This window comes from Leptosomus discolor, unplaced genomic scaffold, assembly GCF_034619465.1.
Source record: "Leptosomus discolor isolate bLepDis1 unplaced genomic scaffold, bLepDis1.hap2 HAP2_SCAFFOLD_66, whole genome shotgun sequence".
In the NCBI taxonomy this organism is placed as follows: Eukaryota; Metazoa; Chordata; class Aves; order Leptosomiformes; family Leptosomidae; genus Leptosomus; species Leptosomus discolor.
In genome coordinates this window covers 308,079-333,561 of record NW_028237818.1, presented here as the reverse complement: position 1 = coordinate 333,561, position 25,483 = coordinate 308,079, and the positions used below count along the sequence as shown (strand labels likewise).

The 25,483-nt window shown below is 48.5% G+C and overlaps 1 long non-coding RNA gene across 1 annotated transcript; it reads right to left on the bottom strand.

Moving 5' to 3' along the window:
- Nucleotides 1–12,297: 12,297 nt before the first annotated feature.
- LOC147412713 (uncharacterized) lies at nucleotides 12,298–13,557 on the bottom strand. Its single transcript, XR_015184162.1, has 3 exons — nucleotides 13,519–13,557; nucleotides 13,178–13,384; nucleotides 12,298–12,404 (listed from the first exon to the last, which is right to left on the bottom strand). It is a non-coding gene; the product is annotated as an uncharacterized LOC147412713 (long non-coding RNA).
- Between the last annotated feature and the right edge of the window lie 11,926 nt (nucleotides 13,558–25,483).

The window sequence follows — 25,483 nt, the reverse complement described above, 5'->3', positions numbered from 1 at the left end:
GCTCCACAGAATTACTTTTCCATTATCTAACTTCCCCGGGATGTTAAGTGAATAAAAGCAGAGACATGTTTTTGTTTGTTGGTTTTGGGGTGTTGTTCCCCGGCCTCCCCCCCAACTAGGGCTGTATGCTTTAGTGTGGTATATTTTGGAGTAAATGGTGCCAGAACAAATACAAAGCTAATTCCCACCCCAAAGCATCAGGTTTTAGAATATCCCCAGAAGATTGAATCATTTGACATTTTTCTTCTCGTTTGAATTGTTGTTTTCTTTCTGGTGTAAGGACTTGTGTGTGAGGTTTATTTACTGGCTTTATTGTCCTTTTTTGTTTGTTTCCCTCGCAGAACAGACACATTTCCTGTACGAATCTGTGCAGCGAACAGAGCTGAAGTCACCAGTCTGACATTGATTTTTTTCCCTAATTTTAATGTATGCAGCTGATGTAATCCATGTGTACTGACTGAGGAAGGCAGAGGCTGCAGTGTACGTTCCCATCACAAAGCTGGATTAACATATACTAGTTTGGTGCTTACAGTGTGTTTGCGCTGCTTCTTTCCCAGACTCATCCCAGAAGGGTTTGGGCTGGAAGGGGCCTCCAAGGCCACCCAGTGCCACCCGCTGCCCTGGGCAGGGACACCTCCCACCAGCCCAGTCGCTCCCAGCCCCGTCCAGCCTGGCCTGGAGCCCTGCCAGGCAGGGGCAGCCCCAGCCGCTCCGGGCAGCCTGTGCCAGCGCCTCGCCGCCCTCCCGGGAAGAGTTTCCTCCCCGTATCTCACGGGAGGGAAGCGCCCCGCAGCCCCCGGCCCCGCCGCTGTCCCGCAGGGCAAACGCCCCCGCAGCGGCCCCGGCCCCGCGCCCGGCGCCCCGCTCCGGTCGGAGCCGTTTCTGCCCGCGCTGCCGGTGCCGCCGGGAGCGCGGCCGCGCGGTTCCCTCGGCTCGGGGCCGGCGCCGTCGGGCCCCGGGGGGCCGCGGGAAGGGGCTGCCAGGCCGGGCGGCGGTGCCGCCGCGGGGGAACCCCCAGAGCGCCCGGCCCGGCCCCGGCCCGCCCGTGCCTTGGCCGAGCTGGGCTCTGCCCACGGGGCGGGGGGAGAGAGCCCGGGAAGGGGCAGTGTCCTCCTTCCCTCTCACGCCGCTTTCGCCGCTCCTGCTCCTTCCCCCGGCCCCTCCTTGCCCTCCTCCGGAGCGGCAGGACCCGGGCGACAGGGCCAGAGCCCCTTCCCGGAAGGGCCCGGATAGCGGGCACAGCGGAGCGGGGCGGGGAGGTCGGGGCGAGGGGGCGGGGAGCCGCGGGGCCGCCGGCTGCGGCGCGGGGGAGAGGGGCCCGACTGCTCCCCCCTCCCGCGGGGAAACCAGTGCCGGGGGGACGGGGCGAGGAGGGGAGGGGGGGAGCGCCGCTCTCCCGGGCTCCGCGGCGGCAGTGGCCCCCGCGAAAATCAAGTCCCGGAGCTGTCTGGGGATCGGGCGCGCAGCAGCCCACCCACCCTCCGCGGCCCGGCCCGGCCCCCGGCCGTTGCCCCTCCAGGCGTTTCCCGGGCCGGCCCAGTGTAATCTACGGCGGGGCCGGGAAGAGGGGACGAGCGGGCGGGGAAGCGCCGCTGCCGCTAAAGCTCGTCACAGCGGAGCGCCGGGTCGGCACGACAGCGCCGGCGAAGCGCTGCCAGCGGGAGGGGAGAGCTTCGGCCGGCAAGTCGCGGCCGGACGGGATCGGGCCCCTCGCCGATCCCGGGGAGACCAGCGGCCGCCCGGCAGCAGTCGCCTCTCCCTCGGGGGCACCCGCGCCCGTCCCCGCCGCACCCCCTGCAGAGCTCCACCTTTTACGGCGGCGCCGGGGGGGGCAAAGAAAAGAGGGGGCTGCGGGGGGTGCAGGGGCGGAGAGCCCCCCCGCCCCGGGCACGGCGGGACCGCGGCGCGGCGGGAGCATCCCCGGCACAGGTCAGCCCCGGCGGCGGGTGTCCGTCCGCCCCGCAAACGCCCGGGGAGGGCAGGGTGGGCAGCAGCGAGCCCAGCCGGCGCTGCCCCGGGATGGGGAGGCGGGGACGGGCGGGTCTCCCCGCGGGAGCTCGGCCGCCGCCGGCCCCGCCGCTCCCCTCCCTCCCCCCGAGCGGCGGGGACAGCCCGGCCGCCCGCCCAGCGCTCGGCTCTCCCGGGGGGCTCCGGGCCGCCCCTGGCAGCGGGGCCGGAGGAGCAGCGGGGCCCCGGGCGGGCTCAGGGAGAGCATCGCTCCGCTCTGCACCCGGCCCCCGGCCCGGCCCCGAGGAGCGGCGCCGAGCGCGGCTTGCCCCGCCTCGGCCGGAGGACTCGGGTCTCACCGCGCCTCGGAAGGGGCGGCGGGATCCGCCGCCGGAGCCCGCGCGCGGTGCCGGCCTTGCCCGGGACAGCGAGCCGGGAACGGCCGTGGGAGCCGGGTCCCGCCACCGGCACCCAGAGGAGCCGCGGGGGAGAGCGGGAGGCCGGGCCGGGAGGGCGCGGGCTGCGCAGGGGGAGAGAGCGCAGCGGCTGCCGCCCGCCGGGGCTCCTGCCGGCCCGCCGGGAAAGGAGCCCCGGAGCCCGGACAGCGCGCTGGGTGCGCCTGACGTCACCCCGCCGGGCTGTTCGCCCTTTTTTCCCCTCAATCTGGCCAAGCTCAGCAGCAGCTCGTACACAGGAGTTACCCTTTTCCTCCAGCTGTCGTACAGTCGAATACTGTTTTGTTGTTACCTTTGACATTGAACTACGAATTCCCGTGGATCAACGGCCAGCAAGTCAGAAGAATTGGTGATTCGGGACTTCAGTACCCCTGGGGAAAAAAAAAGGAAAAGGCCGATGGTTCAGCCCGGCTCTTCCCTGTCTGATTCGTTACTATTATTCTATCTGGTGATGTGGATGGACGGAGAGACTCACTCTGAGCCCAGACGAGCCGGTTTATAAAACACCACCGCCTGAAGGGCTCCGTTTATACTTTGTCAAAACGACAAAACGGTGGAGACGCGTGGGGACAGCGCGATGGCGGGAGCGCAGGAAAGGTCCTGTAAGAGCATGACCGGCTTGTTAATCGATTAATGTTTATTGAGTGTAAATATTTGGTAAAGTTTTTAGGAAAACAGGCGATTCTAAATGATTAGACCAGTCAGCAGGGCTTTTGAATAACGCATCCCATTAAATACATCTAAATATCTCTGTAGCGATTGCTTTATTCGCAGGGCATCCCCCGCACCTTTCTCTCCCGTTCATTTGTTTTTCCGCCGCCGGCAGCTGGTTTCTTCTTGGCACGTTCGCCTGAATATCAGGATCCCCAAATACGTGTTTCTCCCTGTACTTATAAACCGAACGTTTACAGAAAATGCTCTTTCAGCCTTGAAATCGGGAGCGGTAATCACTTGGAAATTTCGAGTCGGAAGCAAAACTATGAAACTAAGGGGAAACCGAACTGAGCGCGTATACATTTTGCTGGTTGGTGACTTCTGGTTTGTAGACAGCATTTAATTTAGACAGATTTGATCAGAGACGTATTTTTCCCCATAAAAGCCTTTTCTTTCTGTTTCAAATTACAAACGCTTTTCTCCTCCCTCCCTCCCGACCCCCCGCCCCCGCGCCCCAGTGCATGATTTTCACGTTTCCTTATTTCCACCGGAAAAAAGGCGATTATTTCCCATCGCTTTCCCCCATCCATCCTCAATCTCGCTACAAAAAGAACGGATATTATTATCACTAATGACGCACCCGAAAGGCGCCTGCGGGGCGCGGGGTGCCGGGGAGCCCGCTCCGCTCCGTCCCCGGCCGCGCTCCCGCTCGGGGGGGGGCGAGGGACGGCCGAGCTCAGGGGACACGCCGAGGGGGCAGGGCCGAGGGCTCGCACCCCGAGGCGCGAATCCTTTTAACGACGGCGCGGCTCGGCAGTGACCGACTCCGGCCGGAGCGGCTGCCACCTCCCCCCAAACCGCGCTCGGCCCCTCACAGACACCCCGCTCTCTGCCCGCAAACCGCCCGCGCCAGCGCGCCCCGCGGAGGCGTGCGGAGAGCGGAGCGCTCACGGCAGCCGCTCCCGCCGGCCCTTCCCGCGGACGCGGGGCTCGGGGGGTCCCGCTGCCGTCCCCGCCTCCCGCCCCTGCTCCCGGCCGCTCCCGGGGCCGGTCCGCCCGCGGCAGAGCCGAGCCCGACCGGCGGCTGGGGGCGCCGGGCGGGACGTGCCGGGCGCGACGTGCCGGGCGCCGGGCGAGTCCCCGCCGGCTGCGGCTCCGCTGGGAGCGCGGAGGCGGGCGGGGCAGGGCGGGAGGGAGGAGACCGGCAGGGCGGGGGTTGGGCTGCGGGGGCTGGAGCGTTCCACAGCCACGACCCCCGTCACTCCTCCGGCCGTTCGGCACCCGAGGCCCGTGCTCAGCCTCCGGCCCGGCAAGTCTCCCCCCGGGGGAGCGGGGACGGTCCCGCAGCTCCACCGCGGCGGGCGGCAGAAACCAGCGCCCCGCGCTCGGCACGGAGCCGCCGTCCTGCCCGGCACCGGAGCGCCCCGGGGCAGCACAGACAGCTACCGCGGCCCTCGCTCCGCACCCTGGAACGCAACAGCTCCGCTATTTCAGTCAGAACTGCTGACAGTGAGGGAGAGTTCAAATCCCTGACAGACAGAGGTGCCTCTCTCAAATCGTCCTTCGCCGGCACAGCCCGGCTCACGCACGGGCAGACCAGGCGCCAGCAGGGGCTCCCCGGGGGCCCGCTCTGTCCCGGGAACCGCGCTGCGCACCCCTCTCGCTCAGACGGACACGACCAGCGGCAGCACCGCGGGGGCCGGGGCGTCTCTGCGCGTTCGCCGCGGGGAAAGGAGGTTCGTCAGCGCCTGGGCTCTGCCCCAGCCGATGCTGAACCAGACCCGACGGGACCTCCTGGGCTGCAGCATCTCCCCCCGCAGCGAGGAGCAGGCGAGGCGCAGCGGCTCCCGGCCGGGCTCTCACGCAGAGGGTCGCGGCGAGCGGCTGCAGCCTCCCCTCGCCCCGCGGGGAGGAACTTGCCCAACTTTCGCAGTGTCGCAGCCCCGGGCTTCTTCCAAAGCGCCCCCACCCTCCTTCTGCCCTCGCAGTCATAACCCCTCCGTTATCCTTCCCCGCACTTTGAACAGCAAAACCCACAGCCCGCGCCTCTTCCACACCTAAGCCCCGCTCCCGCTCGGCCGACGGCTCCTCCTGCCCCGCGGGCACCAGCCCGCACCCCGGGCAGCGGAGTCCGGCACCGCCCGCCCGCCGGGAGCCCCGCGACGCCGCCGGGGCCGGGGCCGCCGCTCCCCAGCAGCCCCCAGCGAGCAGCCGGTGGCTCCGCCGCTCTCCGCCGCCCAGCCCGGCCGCCAGCCCAGGCCCGGGCCGGCCCCGCTCTCCCCAGCGGCGGCCCCCGCCGCGGCAGCGCCGCCCCGCCCCCGCCGGCCCTCCTCCAGAGCCATCAGCACCGCTGGCACCGCACGTGACGTCAGCTGTAAATTCCAGACCCGACTGCCGAGCTGCAGGCATTCTAGTCACAGCCTTGTCAGGCTCATAAGCCTTCACGGGCTGTTTCACCGCCGTCCTCGGCTCCAAGATCCCTCCCAGCACTCCCGCCAGCACACCCTTTCTTCTTGAAGGCTGCCACAAAGGGAACCAAGGAAAAAATCACGTTCAAAAGCCCAACCTAAAGAGTGAGCAGTAAAAGCAAACCCCAGAACTGTTAAGATAATCGCAAGATTAAGATAATGTGCAAGGTGCCTCAGGCACCAACGGTTTGGCTCTTCCCACAACTACCAGGAGCAATCCCGAATGCAGGCAAAGCTCTCAAGGGCAGGGTAAACAGTTTGTTGTTCTTTGTTCTCATCAGCCCCACTCACCCCCTGGTTAGATACCCTTGTTAACTGAAACGGGACTTCAAGAGTTAACTGTTCATTCTCCTAATGGTAAATGGTAAAGGAATATTGTCATTTAAAAATCTTGCAAATATTCTTTACTTGAAGTTTGTGGTTTACGTTAAATAGGTGTATGCTGGTGACTGCCTAATTATTTGAAAGAGCTCCAGGCCATATTTATTACTTCCTTACCAAGCAGCCAGCAGACACCTCCTATAAAATGAGAACAACAGAAAGCAGGTCAGGGAGTTTCATCTCCCGAATCAGGACTCTTTTTCTGGGAAGACATTCTGCTCTACAGGCAGAGGAAGAATGAAGTGTTACACACAGATAATTACTGTTTGATCCCCAAACTGCACAAGTAAAACACAGTTTAATTATTGATGAAATGAGCCTTCAGGGTACATGAAAGCATAAAGTGTAAATATTTCCTGAACTGCCAGAAGTTCAGCCGTCTGACAAATATCAAAAAACATGGGGAAATGGGAGACTGAACCTCCCCCCCTTCTGTCTGCTCGTAATGCAGCAAAAGAGAAACCACAAGATCAAGTTGAAGTTCAGCTGCTCGGCCAACAGGAAGGGAAAGTGCCTGTCACAGAGCCCTGATATCATCATCTTGACAAAAGCTCCTCCACTGGGTGACACTGGGGTATCATCTCTAATCTGGTAAAGTCAGTCAAGAAGGGCTCTGAGAGATGCACGGCCAGATTGGAATGCATCCTGTCTGATAGAGAGGAAAATGAAATATGAAGACAACTCATTCATTTACAGCCCGAGCAAGGAAACCCACCAACTCACATTAAATGCTGGTAACACCAGCAAGGATACAGTCACAATTATAATCTCAGCTATAAACAAACATACTGTCATTCAAAATTTCTTAGCTACATACAATTACAAATAACACGTTATAATGACCCATGAGATTTCCAATCAACAGAATCGCTGTTAAGCTCCATAAGAGAGGCCACACAGAGTAACTCATTGTATCTTTCCATTTTGCATAGTTAAGACCAGAATGAACTACAACTGTCAAAAGAGAACAACAATCATTTATTAACATACAGCCGAATAATACCAGTCCAGTGTTGAAAACAGGGAGTACATTTATGTGACATTCTAACTATTTCTGAAAAAAAGAAAACCGGCCTCACCACAAGAATGGGACAGCCCTACACACATGGACATACAGAGTTGATTTTTTTTTTTATCAGAACAGAGTCTAATTCTCTGTTTAATTAAAAATACATATTGATGTGCATAGGAATATGTGTGTGCATACACCACCCCCTTACCCCACCCCCCACCCCCCCAGCATGGAATTCAAGTTTGTGAGAAAAGATGAACCACTCACTTCCCTAAGCTTTCAACCTGTCCCAGGCAGGCTGAAAACCAGTAGCTGTGCGCTATCCCAGCGGAGGGCTCTAACGGCTGGAAGGCTCACACGAGAACAGCACTGCCGCAGGAACGGGATTCTGGCTCCGGTACTGAGGGAGCACGTTGCAGGGCTTTCCCTTGAGCTCGCTGCTGGATGCTGGGTGTCCCAGGAACACAATTCGTTGGCTTTGCAATACGCAGCACCAGGGACTCCACACGATACTGCACAACAGGTTGGATACAGTCACTGTAATTTCAGAAATGCAGAGTAAACACGGCTGTATCCAACTGTGCGAGTACACACTCACATTTCCTGAACTTAAAGCACGGACAACCAGTTTTCCAAAATAAACAGCCACGCTCTCGCTTTTAAGGTACATTTTCTATCACATACAGTGGAACTTTTCCATGTCTTTCCTCATCATTTAGCCCTAATAACTGAAAATCAAGTACTTCTAATTTTTACCTATGGAAAAATAAACACCCAACAGGCTGCAACAACATGTACGGATGGCCATGCTGCAGTCAGGGAACAAGCGTTTACTAAACTGTAGTTTTGTTGGACTTGCAGAACACTGAAGAAAACACAGTATAACATGCAGCTGGTGAGCATTTTCCCGGTCATCATTCCAGGAAAGAGGCACTGCATTATTATTTCAACATCTGGGAAAACAGAGAAATGACACGGGAGCTGTGTCAGCTGGTAATTGTGCCTCCAAGCTTTTAACTGTGAGGAGTAACTAGAACGTGCTTTGCAGCAAGAGAACTAAGGGGAGAATCCAAGTTAGCCCAGTTCAAAAGTCTGCTGCTTTGCTCTGGGTATCGTGCTTTCTGCCTGAGGATGCCACAAGTAGTACAGGAAGCATAAAACCCCCAAAAGTTTAAGAACTGTCACCTTGTTCGAGACATCACAAAATGTTGCATGTGGAGGTAGCAACATGAGAAAAAAACAGCCCTATTTATTTATTACTCAATGCTTTAGTAAGGCTTTAAAAGCACTGATAGCCAGGTATTCACTGTGTCCATTCACAATAAAAGCCAAAATAGCTGAAAATTACACACATGGGTGGCAAAGGACTGAAAATCCCAAAATATCAAAGAACAGCCCCAGGTAATCCTGATTCTGTTCTTTGTAAGCAACTCAATCACGGCTCAAAAGCCCTCTGCCTGACGCACTACACATTCGAGTATTGTACTGAATGGCTTCGGTCTAATTTCTTTAACTCTGACGTTATCAATGAACTCAGAGAACCAGCAGCTTTAACCAGACCCTGCTACCTCACAAACAGGTTGGGGTTTGAAAGTGTAGCTCTGCAGCAGCATGAGCTGCTGCTGCTGCCTTGCACTAAGCTGTGTCCAGTGCTGAGCTCAGGTGTGTGATGAGGTGCTCAGGGACTGGATCTGGCAAGAGCGAGGGGTTTGGGTTGGTTTTGTTTTCTTTTTTCTAGTGTTCAGCAAGTTCTTCAGTCATCTGACTAATAATCCCTAGGTCTATGACCATCTCCCTCTTAGATTTGTTTAGTCTACTATGGAACAGTCATGATAGCTTAATAAAAGAAAAATCCACCTTTAAAAAAGGTCTTGTAAAACTTCATATGAGATACAAAAATATGGAAAACAAAATATCTGAAATCTGTTCTTAGTGCTATTCCGTTTCACATCTTTTCCAGCTAAGGAGAAAAGGAGTATCTACATAAATGGCAGTGATGATTCTTCTGAGAGAAAAAAAATTATTTGAGGTGACTGGGAATTGCTGCAACTGCTGTTGATGTGATCTGGAAAGTTTCAGTGGGAACAAAACCTGAGTGCACAGAAGGAAAGAGCAAAGAGCAGTCAGGACAGAACATGCAGCCTGTTTCTGTGCTCACCCCCACGCACGGCCATCTGAGAAAATGACAGGCAGCACAGGCTCTGCGGGCTGCAGCCGTGACCGCTGAAGCACCCCTACGTCGGCAGCACGCCAGCCCCCCCTCCCTGGCCCTAGCTCTGCGTTTCTCCTCCCTCGCTCCAACAGCGGCACTTTTTGGGGAACGTGGTGAACCGGGTCAGGGAGCTGAACTGGCAAATACCAACTGAACACCACCGGGGTTCTGCGGCCAGGGCTGCCCCCCACCCAAAACACAGGGCCAGCACCAGCAAGACCAACAAGAACCTGCACTGGGGCACGAGGTGACCCAGGCAACTGCAGTCCAAGGGAAAAGATGGCAACGCTCTTGAGTTGGGTTGGAGTGTTAAGGACCGGCAGCTTCAGACACTCCTGTTTCGGGCTGGCTCAGGACAACGCTGGTCGGCTCAGGACAGCAGTTTCCAAGTTGTCTTTTTGTCCACAGAAGTTGGCAAAATAATCAGTCCTGGTCAGCTCAGCTACAGTCTGTTAAGACAGAAAGCAGAAGGAGGGTAGGAAAGAAGAAGAAGGGCAGGAAAGAAGACAACAGCAGCGCAGACCACATGAGTGAGAGTAGTTGTCTCTTGTTTCAGGTGCTGTTCAGGGCTCGTGAGAAGCCATGAAAACAGTCTAGTTGGTCCAGTCCCTCGGAATCTGGGCAAGGAAAGCCCTTGGTATTGCTGGAAACTGCTGGGGTCTCAAAGGAAGAGCAGTGTAAGTATCCCTCTGTCCTGCTCCCGCTCCCTCTGATGCTGGTATCGAAATAACAGAACCACACACGACTTGCATGACACATGTCCTTAATAAAGCCAGAGCCCTTCTTGTCTTACCATCAGACCTCACCCAGAGGTCTGCTTCACAGCACGTGTCACTCAGAACACACTCGATGCAGCTTTGCCTGCCCTGGAAGAAAACCATCCCATCTTTCTAAGGCGTTCTCGATTTACTGGTTATTGTTTTAAAAAGCATTCATTCTCAGACTCAGTCAGTAGAAGAGACTCACTGGCGTGATTACCTCCGGGGCACTCATTGTTAAAAATAAACAGCTATTTTTAACCTCTGAGACTAACCATTCAGTCCATTAGTACCGCTTTTGAATGCCCTTCCTTTACATTTCATGTCATGCAAAACAGTTTTCTGTGACCTTATGAAAACACACACACTAACTGAAAAGATACTGGAGAATGATTGTATAAAGACTGTTTTGCTTTTGTGAAGTGTAAGGAAAACCAGACCTTACCTGTGAGCCCCTTGTTCATACGTGTAAGAACTGAATGCCAAAAAGTCTCGCCATCTCACGCGTTCCCTCAATCCAATCCAGTTTGTCTGACAACTGGAGATTCCCACGGACCCAGCCAACAGAATGATCGACAGTTTTCCATGTGTGAAAGGCAAAGCCTCGTTATAAACCATCAGGACAGTGTTGCTCTTTCTACTAATAACAACGAGTTTTTATGACAGCTTGTTACAAACCAGCAAACAAAATTCCCCCCAGGACATTCTCACACGGCTCTTTCAAAAACGTGGCACACACAAATAAACACTTATGTATTCTAAAGAGAGACACAGACGGTGCTACAGCAAACTGCTGTTAAGGCCTATCTCAATGACACACTTTGTACTGTTTTCCCCACTCCCCCAAAGGACTACTGAAACAGAAACTCCAGTTGCTCTTCCCCTGTTTACAGGGTTTTTAACTGAGTGGACTTTGGTGGAACAAACCCCTTCAATATTAACAATCCAAACAACTGTTAATATAAAACCTTCTGTATTAACAACACCTATCTCGGCTGCACATAGATTTATAATTTCAGCACTAAACCAAGTTTCCACCTAGTTGCAAAGTATTTAACTTGAACAGAAATCATCTGTATGTCATGAATGACGCTCAGATCAGCACTCAGCTTTATGAGCTGTTCACACCACACAACACCAAATCACTCCAGCGAAGAGTGAAGCCCAGTGTGATACATGTCATATAAAGGCTGTTTTTAAGCCGCTGTAGTTACTGCCTTAACATCTCGCACACGGTTTTGTTCTCCTTTGAAGCCTAGCTTTGTTGGCATGCACCGTGAAGTAAAACAGAAACCTGGCAGTTCATTAAAAGCCTTTCTGAGGAATAGTACATACAAAATAAAAACCTTCCAGAACTTCAACATGGTCCATCTATTCAGACACGTTGGAACTGGGACTGAGCATTTGCTTTGGTTTTGTGTACTTTAAACAGAAACATACAGAGAGATGAAATATTGAGGGTACAACTACACAACAGAGCACAGCACAACAGCAGAGTAAATAAGCTCATGTTGCTGCATACAGACTGTTCCAGTACCTGAGCTAAACTGATTAGTTCTCCCTACGCTGACTTTAGCTCACACCTATTCCCATGTTAAGAATCTGGCCTTAAAAGGAACAAACAAACTGGATCAATAGCTCCACCCGTAGACATCTGCCTTATTATCAAACGAATCAGACAGCACTCGGAGAGTAAATAAAGGAAAACGGTGATGAAGAACATGAAAGCCCACGTTTTCGAAAGGGTAATTCATTAGATGCACCTAGAAAAACACAGAGGCTGCGTTAACCTGCGTCATGTCTTTCATCGTCAGAGAAATCCCTACTTTTTAAAAACTGTGACAACTCAATTTATTAACTTTGTATTAGGATTCTTTGCTAAAAAAGGTAAACGTACATACGTAGAAGTCCCGAACTATTTAAAAGTCAGGAAAGAATATCCCTCATCAGTTGAAAAGAATACGCTGAATTAAGTAAATCACAAAGGTCAGGTCTGAATTTGGTCAGAACAGGACTTCTAAGGACTGAACCATCTGAGTATTAAATGTAAGGTCTTAAACAGCAAAGCAATGAGTAAGTCTGACAGCTTAAAGGAAGTTCAAGTAGTTAATTTCGTAAAAGCACCACACTTGACAAGTTGTGAAAACGGGTAAGTTGTTCTCAAAACCCAGAAAGGAGTGAAAAGGAACATCATCACGTAACATGACTGAAAGGTAAGGGCTTCAGTATTTTACATCCCAGTGACACGCAAAACCCAGTCTGACCCAGTGGTAGAATGCTCTGTTTGAAAAGGTGTACAAACAGAGAACAGGCAGTTACACAAGTTACATGAAATGTTCAACAAAATCTACTACAATTAAAAAAACCCCAGCCAGTCAAATACATTAACCTTTCGAAACTTTACCTCATTTCTCATCGTTCTCCAAACATTTAAGATAATTCGCCCAACAATATTGATTTCACTCATTGTATCTGACCCAAATTCATCCAGCTCAGCCGCAAATTGGTTCTCTTCATCTAAAGACATTAAAAGAGAACAGATTTAGGCAAGTTACAGGACAGTCAAGACCAGATCAAGCTATCCCTCTTCCAATTTGAGCTCTCTAGAAAAATAAGAATTCATAAAGACTGTCACCGATTGCACAAGATTGTGTATTTACCAGTCTTCCACACGATCTCTAAATAACACTCCCCCCAGGTTTTCCTGCTCTTGCACACCCAAGATAACGCTTCCTTCGTTTTCATTGGAATGGTGTCCATGGCAATATATTTTCCATAGCAAATATATTGGTTAAGCAATGCCCAATGTTACTTGAAAGCTACCTGCATGCACATGAGTGCACAACGTAAAAAAAAAAAGTTATTTCTGCCCTGAAGGATTTCTAACTCAAGGCTTTACTTGTAAAGTGAGTTCTGGATAGCCCAGACGGAAAGCAAGCTCACACTTAGGGCATGACATTTTTGAGAGGAGCTCCTCAGTGTCAACATTTCCTTGTCTTCCTCCTGCAGCTCAGGCAGAAAAGAATACTGACCTTACAAGAACACGAGTTCTTAGAAACATGTTAAGCGTTACACATTCCACTTCTGGGTGTGCATCTACCTCCTGTCACAAGAACACCGGTCCTATGAATACCAGGGCTGTGGAGATCACACCTACGTCCTGCAGGACCACTCCAATCTTATGTCCAAAGATGTTAAGGGCTACAACCCTGGTTCCCTTCACTAGAACTGAACCCACGTTGTGTGGGACTTCACAACTGCAGGGAAGGAAGCCCAGCTGTGAAACACACAGGGACATCGCCGTTAAGAACCGTGCAGCTCCCAGAGAAGTGACCTTTCTTCTTTGAGGAACTCTTCATCTGCACCCCAATTCCAGCATCTTGAACAACGGCTTCTGTCACAAAGGCGGGTACTATGGAGAGCTTTGCTGATGGAACTAAACGCATCAACTGCAGTGCAGACACAGCTGTCCTGCAAGGCACGAGCTGCGACTCAGCCTTTGAGAACCAAAGCAGAGACACGTTAGTTACCTGTCCCAAACGGAAGAGATTGCTCAGCCGTACTTCTACAGCAGAGCAGGAAACCTTGGTGGTCACTGGAGGGCTAAGAAACTTTTGACTGCAACACTTACCATTTCTCTTACCAAAGAAAAGGCAAATCTTGAAGTGTGAGGGGTGTCATGGCTTGAGGCTGGGCCGGCCACTAACGAATGACAGACGCTCTCTACTAACCCCTCTCCCCTCCCAAAAGGGAAAAGGAGAGAGAACAAGGGAGAGAGACTTTACGGTTTGGCAAAGAAAACTAAAACAGCTTTAATGGAACAATAACAATAAAAGAAAAGATAATAATAAGAATAAAGAAAAATGAAATATATACAATATGTACAAATATATACAAAACCAATACCGAACCCAACTCCCCCCACCCTGATGACAATACGTCACCACCACACCGCAGGGCTGGCACTGGGGCAGTCCCAGGCTGGACTCGGCAGCAGACAGGGATGGGATACAGGAGCTGGACTCAGGCACTGGATTCAGGGATGCACGGATCAGTCCTCCTCAGATGTCGGCCATCGAAGAAGAGAGGAAGAGACGAAGAGCGCGAGACCCTCGTGATCTCTCAGCTTTATACTGAATATGACACCTATGGGATGGAATACTCTGTTGGTCAGGTTTGGGTCACCTGTCCAGTTCGCTCCTCCCTGTAGGTGCGACCCTTTTCACTCCTGGCACACCAACACGCAGTACAAGATTTAGCAGTGACCTTGGTCGCCATAAGAACAAGTATAAGCAAGGGCCTCTCTGCATCCCATTCCTTGGTACGAACTATAAACACCAGGCCTTATCACTGCTAGGAGCAGTCACTGTCTGGAAAAACAGGCTGCTGTTTCAGAAAATGCTGTTAGATAGAGGAGACTTAACTGAAAAGTTAAAAGCACTAAAATAGAATTAGTTCTGATTTAGCCCAAACCAGGACAGAGGGGTCACAACTTTTTCCGAACAGCCTTCAATACCTCTGAAGACTGTACCAGAGGCACTACTGTTGCAATCAGTGCATCATCTCCATTTGAGCCATCAGGGGAAGGTAATAACAAGGTTCATGCAGTCAGTTATTATTCCTGAAGAACAAATTGGAGACCTTTGTGCTGGAGGAAATTTGTGACCTTTGACGGCCAATTCGTATTTAAACTGCCATGTGTTCCTGTTTTCATATATTAAACATTTAAAAATTCACCAAAGTCCAGTTGACAACAACTTTCAACTGAAGATGCAAATCCGTTCTCACGGTTTTCTGTCCTTGGGAGATGTCTACAAGTCAGACCTTTTCTGAACAAGTCACAGGTATCAAAAGCACCAAAAAATTCTGAAGGCATCAAAAGAGTGCACAGATGTTCAAACCTCAAGGAAGGAGTGTGTGAACACAGCTCTTCTGAAACACCGTGTTCTCCTGGCCAGGCACGCAGGATGCCAACAGAAGAGATGCTGTTGCTCTGCTGGGGAAGCCCAAAGATGCAACTACCCCCGTATCGGGTTCCATCAAGTACCCAAAAGCCGATGCTTCAACAACAGGGTAAGCAGCCATTGATAATCTCTCTAGAACTCTCCCAGCTTCTAAGCACTTGCAGCTTCCTGGGCCAGGCATGATTCTGACAAATTTAATAGTTCCCAATAGATTTTTCTTCAAAGACTTTAACTCCTCTTAAAGCAACACACACTTTAAGCATTTGTACTGTCTTGTGGCAAGGAACTCCGCAGTTCAACAACCCGTGGGTGAAAAATCAGCTCCTATTCGGTAGCTGCCATTTGCTGCCTTCATTTGATGAGTTCTGGCGCTTGCATTGGAACAGCCAATGCATATTTCCCTTTATATCCCTCAAGATTTCCCAGGCTTTTACCTTCCTTACCCAGTTTTATCTGCTCTGGAATCCTAACTTACCAGACACATTTGGATTACCCGTGTCACCTTTGCCAGTTCTCCTACATCCATTTTGATGGGGGAAAGGTTATGAAGAGGCTACAACTGCAGTTATTTGAGGTGCAAGCACACTACAGATTTTTACATTTACATTTATTGGCTTAGGTTTTCCTTGCTCCGTAATTCCTAACATTTAATTTTCTTTCTCAACCATTACAGAGTAACAGGACCAAGTTTTCAGCAGGATCACAGGAAAGCACTTCTTTCATGGCTGCTTAGTTTCTGTACAGATCTTTGGCAAGAGCCCTGACAAAAGCAGCTTTTTCAGTTGTTTTGATTTTTAAAATCCTATCTCCCTCATCACCATCATCTTCATGACTGAAAAAAGCTACAAAAAATTGTGTGACAGTTTTTAATTTTACAAAGTCATCTTGAATCTTCTCGGGTGCAACACATTTATCTAGCTGTTCACTAACTACATTCTTCAGAGTGAGAGCTTCTGTTGATCGGCTAAGTACAGACACTAGGCTTAGCACTCTCCTAGATAGCTTTCCCCACGTTTTCAAGAAAAAACCCAAACAGAGCTTTTTCTGAATGCTGGAGGAACGCAGCGGCACTTGGGCCAGTAAAATTTGCCCACAGTACAAGCGTGGCTATTGAAAGTAAGGATTTTATTGCAAAGCTGCTGACCAGGACGAGGGCTGCTCAGCAGCATCTTCATGTCCTCGTATGCCAGACAGAGAAACCACGAGTAATGTTTATAGCAGGCAGCCTGAACGACATCTACATATGGCTGAACCCAAGGAGAAGCAAGAGAAGGTTTGGTAGCAGAAGCACCTCCAACACACAAAACCTAACACACATGACTTCCGAAAATCAGTCTCGGTTCATGGATACAGGACACACACAGCAGCGGCACACACAAGGAATTTAAGAATGCAGAAAACACGCAAAACCAGAATCCCATTGGTATTTCAAAATTTTCTCTGTGTGTGTGTGATTGTACCTACAACAACACAACAGCAACAACAACAGAGAAGAGGTCCTTCTGTAGAAACACTCGGCATTGATTTTTTCACTTTATTCCAGGGTAACACCATTAGAGTGGTGCTGCAAAGCCAGTGAGCTCTCCTAAGAGCTCCAAGAGACAGAAAGCACAATCCTCCCCACAGATTTTACCTAAATCCACAGTACTTGGGGTTGTAATGGGTAACTACTGATAGTTCGTTGATCAAAGGCAGTTGACCGAGAAGAACAAGCTCTTTGTATGTAGAGGAAGATATTGTGAAACGTTAAACCTCACTGTTATGTTCCTATGTTATCGCAAGAGTACAGCTAACTGCAAGTTTGAACAAGCCTGGAGGGGTCACGTAGACAGAAGAAGCTGGAGGTTTCAATAAGCCTGGAGAATCAGCCGCCACAAAGAGGAAAGGGGCCCCTCAGCTCACCTGAATTTGTGAGCCGTAGGTGAAGCTGCGACTTCCCTCGTCCGCCCAGCGCTGCTTTGCTTTCCTACCTTAATCAATCGGAAATGAATAAGTTATTCCTGTATTGATTGACTCTTAGTTTGGCTATAACAGGGTCAGCTATTTGTATACAGCGCAGATCAGCACAAGTCAGTAAGCTCTGAGGTGACACAAGGAGCCTAACAGGGAACTGGTACTCAAATCTTTCTGCTTCACAAGTAGGGTCAGTGCTCCGCGCTGCTGAGACTGAGCTAGAAGCAGTACTTGCCACCCAGACATCACCCCGCACCGATACAGAACTGAATCAGGTTGATGCCGTCGGTTGATATTTAACGTACTTTTTTTTAGGTTATGGGGGAAGATCTGATCAATTTACCTGCCCTCCAGGATGTTACAGGCCTGGAAGTCAACCTGGTTGTCCAGCAGCTCACATGACCAAAGCAGTCATTCTAGAAAGATCCATGGCTGGCTGTAGGAGGAGGCTACCACTTTAACAGGCAGTTCAAAACCACTTCAGATCCCCTCTCCAAAACTCTTCTTTGCTTAAATATTTGTTTGAGCTGTTGTTTGTTCTTTCCACGGTTTTCTTCAGTAGACTACAACTTCTCATCACTTCTTCACAAGCTCCTAACACAACCTAACAAAAATATATCTTATTATCCTCCAGAGGAGCAAAGTGCATCTTTGGGCTCTCTTCTGAGCCTTCTCTATTTTTTCAAAATAATTTAAAATACATTGGAGCAGGAGTCGGACACAGTGCTGATCCCAGCTGTTTCACAAACGCTACCTTCAACCTCCTCAGCATTCGCCTGTTATTAATGTAACCAGAAACGACATCAGCTCTTTCAGCATCACTCTGATATTCATTGAGCTGCTTGTCTGCAACGTCCCCAAATTCTTTTCACAGTCACTGTTTTCTACCCCAGGGACACTGCTTACATTCTTTGTTCTCACAAACAACATCCCCCTTTGTTCGAATACCCAAACTCTGTCAAGTGATTTACATACCTATGGATGACCGCTGCACTGTTTGACTTTCTGCAGCTCTCTGCCTTGCTATAATGGTGAATTCTATCAACATTATACATTACCGATACAAACTAATTTCACCATCAATTATAAAGAAATATTATAACCCGTAGCTTCTCATGTGAAATATTTATGTTCTTTAAAGGGATGAAAAACCAAAAGTCATTAAACTTTTCTAAAAATCAAACTCCAGCTCTTACTCTGCAGCCACATAACTCAAAACAAGTGAAAGCACATAAGTGAAAGACATGCTCCGAGTTATCAGAAAACTTCTACTTTGAATTCTGTACATTGCCCCCAGGATTTAAAAAAATAATAATTAAAAAAAAAAAAAAATCACCAAGCAGCTCTTCTGTGTCCCCTACTCTCAATAAATTACTTTCACTAATTTTATTACAGCTAGAACGAATACTGTTGTTCACCAAGCCAGAAAGAGCCAGTATGCTTATACTTCATGGCACATGGCTAAAGAACAATAAAGCTGCTATAAAACAAACAGTAGAAGAATACAAACATAGAAATGCATCAATAACAATACCAAAAACACATGTGCAAAAGCATGCAAGAATTAATTTGTATCACAGAGCTCGAAACCCCTCAAATTGGACACAAGACACACTGTATATTAAACCCGATAACATCTGTAACTACGTACATTTTATCCAGATGTATGTTGGTTACAGCCCGTGGGGGTGTGCGTTCAAACAAGGAGCACTCCAGTTGAAACGTCTGCATTCTAAAAAGTTTCACCTGCAGGAATAAAAGAGCACTGTCAAACTCAGATTTTTTTATTTATTTATTTTTAATTTTCACTTGTGTTGAAGTATTCCTAGTTTAGAATTCTTTGGTGCTCACTGCAATCACCAGACCTGACAAACGTAACCCTGCTGCAGGGATACTCTGCATGCTAAGTGAGCTGTGAAACGCCCGTAATAAAATGTAACTCAACCCGAACTATGCAACTAAGCGTTGCCTGTTTCCCTTTCTTCTATGGCTGAAGATTCTTTCATCACTTACTGACTTAATAGTATGTCTCTCCTCACACTCAGACAGTTCTTAGCAGGCTGTAATGCCGGAGGGCAGCAGCTGCAGTCCATCAGCAGGAGCAACCCGAGTGCAGCTCTGTCAGCTGTACTGAATTTATCCCTGAATTTCACCCAGGTAAAATCCCGGTCCTTTATCCCAACAGTTAACTGTCACCATTTCCCTCTTGGAAAACGGATACCAAAAAACCCTCAGCAACTGAACACCACAAAACGAGTAAAACTTTTTGATAGGGTCATATTAGGAGACAGCCATAAACCTAAACTGTTTCCACTTCAGCAACTTGCAAACAAACCCTTTCCTTTTAAAGTAAACCTCTTAATAATCCAATTTGAACGTGTAACAACTTACACTGAGGTTTATGTTTGCTGTAAGCCATTAACATCGTTCCAATTAAATGCTTTTAAATGTTAAGGAAACCATGTCTAACACAAACCTTCGTAAAGAAAATCAAACCATGGAAATGGAAAAGCAAGCAGCCTAGAATTACAGAGTTTTTCTAAATCCAGCTTGTGACAGAGACCATCTCTCCCAAGCAGGTGCAGAACAAGTAACTTCATTTTGGTTTTGTCAAACAGATCAATGATATTCATTCAACACTGAGGAAGAGCTGAAAACTTGGTTTTAGTTTTGATTCCATTAATTTCTACTACGTGGAAATGACTCAGGTATTCCTTCTTGTCATTGAAGACAACAGAACGAGTTAAAAAATTTCAACAAAACAAGGAACAAAATCTGAAATACAAACTAGTTGGACAAACCTATTTTAATGCAGGTTTATTAAATGCAATTCTTCTGTCACAGAACAGATTGACAGAACAGTCGAGGTTGGAAGGAGCTTCTGGAGACCATCTAGTCCAACCTCCCTGCTCAAAGCCTATGACCTCGTCTAGTCTTTCAGTTGGCTTTGGATTTTTTTATTTGACTCCAGTTTCTACACAAAGGTATTCTGACAAGTGTTCAAGCCATCCAATCACAGTTAACCTTAAGCCCAACAACAAAGAAGCAAAAGAAAAGGTAAGTGAAGGTAGTTTTTCTTCAAGGCAATAAATACTATTAAACATCACCAATTAACATGCGTACGCCCTGCAACTGAAGCATCCTGAACTGACAATAATTATAGCAGTAAGTCTAAAGTTTTACAATACTTACTTCAGAAAAAGCAATTCCAAACCTAAGACTTTGCAGCTGTTTAGTTTAATATCCACCTACACCTGTTCTTTTACTCATTTTATTGACTCTATAACCTCTCTGGGCTCTACATTTTTCAGAATGCAAGATGTATATAGATATGGTCCTACTTTCTATCTCAATGAACAGTGACACAGTAAAGTACTCGGACATTTCCGATCATCACTCCAAGCTGGGCTAAAAACTGGCTGGATGGCCAAGCACAGAGAGTGGTGGTGAAGGGAGTTCAATCCAGCTGGCGGCCGGTCACAAGGGGTGTCCCCCAGGGCTCAGCATTGGGACCGCTCTGGTGTCACATCTTGATGGATGAGCTGGATGAGGGGATTGAGTGCTCCCGCAGGGAGCTTGCAGATGACACCACGTTGGGTGGGAGTGTCGATCTGCTGGAGGGCAGGGAAGCTCTACAGAGGGATCTGGACAGGCTGGATCGCTGGGCCAAGGCCAGTTCCATGAGTTGCAACAAGGTCAAGTGCCGGGTCCTGCACTTCGGCCACAACAACCCCCAGCAGCGCTACAGGCTGGGGAGGAGTGGCTGGGAAGCTGCCCGGCAGAGAGGGACCTGGGGGTGCTGGTCAACAGGCAGCTGAACGTGAGCCGGCAGTGTGCCCAGGTGGGCAAGGCGGCCAACAGCATCCTGGCCTGTGTCAGCCATGGGGTGGCCAGCAGGAGCAGGGAGGTGATCGTGCCCCTGTACTGGGCACTGGTGAGGCCGCCCCTCGAATGCTGGGTGCGGTTTTGGGCCCCTCAGGACAAGACAGACATGGAGGTGCTGGAGCGTGTCCAGAGAAGGGCAGCGAAGCTGGTGAGGGCTCTGGAGAGCAGGTCTGATGGGGAGCAGCTGAGGGAACTGGGGTGGTTTAGTCTGGAGAAGAGGAGGCTGAGGGGAGACCTTACTGCTCTCTGCAACTGCCTGAAAGGAGGCTGGAGTGAGGTGGGGTCGGTCTCTTGTCCCAAGTGACAAGCCATAGGACAAGAGGAAATGTCCTCAAGTTGTGCCAGGGGAGGTTTAGATTGGACATGAGGAAAATTTTCTTTACTGAAAGAGTGGTCAGACATTGGAACAGGCTGCCCAGGGAGGTGGTGGAGTCACCATCCCTGGAGGTGTTCAAAGACGCACCCATGTGGTGCTCAGGGTCCTGGTTTAGTGGCGGGCTTGGTAGTGTTAGGATAACGGTTGGACCTGATGATCTTAAAGGTCTTTTCCAACCAAAATGATTCTTCTATGTTGCGCCAGGGAGGTTTAGATTGGACATCAGGATAAATTTCTTTACCGAAAGGGTTATCCAGCATTGGGACAGGCTGCCGAGGGAAGTGGTGGAGTCACCAGTCTTGGAGGTGTTCAAAAAAATGTGTTGATGTAGTGCTTCTAGACATGGTTTAGTGCGCATGGTGGTGTTAGATTGACAGTTGGACTTGATCATCTTCAAGGTCTACTCCAGCCTAATGATTCCATGATTCTACGATCACTACTGGCACAGTTTTAAGAATGGGTCAGTTCATACCTCAGAGCTATTGTTTTAAGCTCTCTGACAGCTCAAGCAGACAGTGTGTTACTGGATTGACTTGGTTTTGGTGTTGAATGTTTCCTGGCAACTACAACTACAGAACTGGTTCTCATTTGAAAACAAAATCAAAAACACAGGTCTATCTCTGTTCCCAAGACACTTTCTTTTATGTCCCCTGGGATTGCTGCTATTATTCTAAGAAGTTGGGCTTTACACAAAATCCTGCTTAAATTGAAGATGGCAAGGAACAGCATGTATTACACAAATCTGCACACAAAGTTCCACCAACAGAACTTCATTGATTCAGGTTGTGAAAATTTATGGCTACTGATCACCATGTTCAGAAAAAGGAATCAAATAGCTACACAAGTTCACTACAAATATTTCAAATCTTACTGTATTAAGCCTTTGAGTGGAATGGATCATCAAAAGCAACAGGACTGCTTAAAGAATGGAAGAGAACTTGCATTTCCAATGCACTGAGAAAAAAAATAATAACCACCATCATCATCATTTAGTCGGATCAAAGTAAGTCCTCGCTTTTTATCTGTTATCTGTTTAAAGGCTCCATATTTAATAACAGAGCTTTAATAAAGAACAGAGGACTTCCCACATTTAAGATACCCAGAGGACTTCCTTAAGCTCCTCAGTACAACCTGACACCTGAAATAACAACATCCAAACAAAACACAGACATCTCACTGCGTTACTCAAAGGTCCATGGGGACTAAGGGTTTCTGTACAAAAGCCGGGGTAGTACAGATCTGGAAAAAACCAAAAACCATAAAGCACACTGGAGACTTTTTGGACTAAATAGTTGCCAAAGGAAGGTGCAATGGAGAGGGGATAAAACTAAACAAAATACAATCCGTTTAACTCCCAGGACACTGTACACTTTGTAAGTGAACAGGACAAAGTCTCCTTATCACAGTAACAGGTAAAACTTGGGGATAACACTATAGATTAGCCATGAGAGGTAGTTTTATGCATTTTATGCATATGAATATAACTTTTGATGAAGCTATTACAAAGTAAACATTTGAAGCCAGTTTGTTCCCTACTAGTTGGTTTTCTGTAGTGGTTTTATTGCTTTTTACCCAAGGGCTTACAGAAATAAGCATTAATTAGGTCTTTTTTTTTCCGCTGATGGCAGAATACACACATGGTAATCTGCCCAAACCATTGTTTTCCCATGCTACAGCTACTAGCATAGTAGAAGCTAGCCCTAAAAGAAAAAAAGAGAGGACTAGAAGCTACTGAATATATTTTCCTGTTCATTGTCAGAGAAGTGATTGTCTCGATCTCTTTCAAAACAGACTTTGCTTTATGCCCGTGTGTTTAGATACCCTTGCAGCTGGTTACCCTATGGAGAACTCCAAAGATTAACAACCAAATCTGAAGACCCAGGTGAACCTTGTAAAACACCATTCAGTGATTCTGCACCTTCCATACTGGTTTTGTTCAGCCATGTGCCTCTAGTGGTATATTCTACTTTTTGTAGTGAGATGCTCTAAGAGCTTTTACCGGCACATTATGTCAGCTTACGTGCCCCGTCATGACAAGCTTGAGTAAGGAATGCACTTGAACGCCAAGCTATGACTTTTCCTAAAGTCACTGGACGTGACCAGATCCGAAAGCACGCAGGGTGTTAACGTCAACGGTGTGATACACTTTGCAACAGCCCTACTGCTCATTGCTTAGTGAAGACACACCTCAAAAGAGCACTTAAGTCTTCCTCAGAAACTGTCACTGACATTTCCAAGAACTGAAAAGACAGGCTGTCTTTCTGAAGCCGTGCAACAACTTCATGCTAATCATCCAGTGTCAGGAGACAGATCAACAAGTTGTACAAGTTCAGAAGTACACTGACAAATCATACCTCAAAGTTTTTTGTCCCCGAGGTCGGTTGGAGAGTTATCGCTGCAGTGAACTCACAGTCCACAAAGATCACTAACTAGTAAAATGTTTTGGGGCTGTTGAACTATAAAGTTGCAACTGTCTCTCACTCAAAATAAAAAGGTTGTCAGGACGCACTCAGTTTTGTAAAGCAGTCAGAGTACTACTTAACTAGAGGCTCTAGTTTGAGACTGGAAAACTCTGTGAACACCAGTACCACAGAACACAACTATTCCCGTTCTCGTGTTTCAGATTTGGAAGTATTTGCATTTTATTTCCAGTACTAATGGCATCACTTTTGTTCTAGCCAATTTTATTATTTTGCTCTCCTGGCTCCCGGTCCTTTTGAGAGAAAGGTTTCATTCAGTCCTTTGAACAATAACGATGAGGTTACTAACAATGAGTTTAAGAAAGAACTGACACACACAAACTTGTTCAGGCATCCAGAACAAAAGAACCTGGAAGTGTTGAGAGCAAAGTTCAGGACGATGAAGAAAAGGATCTATTTTTCATTTGTAATTAGACCAAGAAGGGAAAATGCTATAAAGTAGATTCAAATCATTCAGATCACATTACCAGTGCAGCACTGTGCCAAATTATAAATTAGGACTTTACTTCATTTGACATTTGTATCGATATTAGAAGCATTTTCCAAAGCCTCAGTAGAAATTGATGGAAAAACCAAAATCTGAACTCTCACACCCTAACCATCAGACTGCTCTTCAGTCAACACTTACTCTTCCAGTGGTCATTCCAACACTTGGGACAACTGAAATAAACAGACTGTAACCAGGAATAAAAATCTGTGCTTTAAAAGTATTTTGCATAGTTAAGGCCAACACTTGACTGATTATTGCAAGTCCTGGCCAATTAACTTGAGTATATCAAAAGTAAAATAAACACAAAGTGCATTGAGAGCAAAGCACAAACCAACAGGAACTTCTCACACAGGTGACCGCCACAGCATAGTATTAATAGTGATGGCTGGGGCTGGGACAACCACCTGAAAACCTCCTATTGACAGAAAGTAAGACTAAGGCTTGTGCAACTCTGCAGAGAAGCTGGCCATTCAAATCCCTGGGGCTCTAGCCCTTTAAGAGACAAAGAATTCCTTTATTTCTAGGAAAAGCAGAAAAGAATTGCCATCGAAACCACCAGAAGACCTTGAGATCTAAAACCACAGGTCAGGCTATTTATTTTGTCGTGGCTTTGGTCAGAAACTCATTCAGCAGTGTCACCGGGGTGTTTCTGCACTGTCCTGTTCTAAAATGAATGCTCCAGCAAACTTCATATTCATTTCTTCAGAAAAAAAAAACAAAACAAAACAAAAACCACCTTTGAGAGAAAACCCCACTATATTTCTAGCTCTTTGATGACAAAGGCAGACTTCCAAATAAGAATCATTTCAACCCTATGCCTGTAGAATAATTGTTCCTCTGCCTCCTCTGTTGCTATTCAGAGATTTCTAAGCAGCTACGAGTCCCGACCAGACAAACGTAACAAATTCAAACACTCCTGGCAGAGGCCTGTTTATTATTTTCCAGTATGACTGTCTGCCAAGTTTCCCTGTCCAGGGTTTGGCTTGGCTTTGTTTGGCGCTTTTTTTTTAAAAAAAAAAAAGAACTGTGTGAGCTAAGCTGTGTCAGGGACTCTCCTTCCAACAGTTCTTGCAGAAAGTGGAAGTGCACCAGCACGTATGCAGACTTGTATCTGAATACGGTTCAAAACCATTACAAGACACAGCACAGTCAAAACTTTAGTCTTCAAAAACCAAAATGCTATGCTGTGAGTCTTGGAAATCATTTACCAGTACAGAATACTCAAAGTTGTTCTTAACACATGATGAAAAAAGCATAAACTTTAACGAAATCAAGCTGAAATTGATGAACACAGACATCTTTGGCTCCCCTCAAAATACAACCTTTTAATAACACCTTTGGTTTGATGACTTTTCAATGCAATTCTACAGCGCCTGTTTCCAGTCTATTGCCCATCAGTTTAGCTGTACAAATCTGCACACAGCGTTACAGCACAAAGGCACAGATCT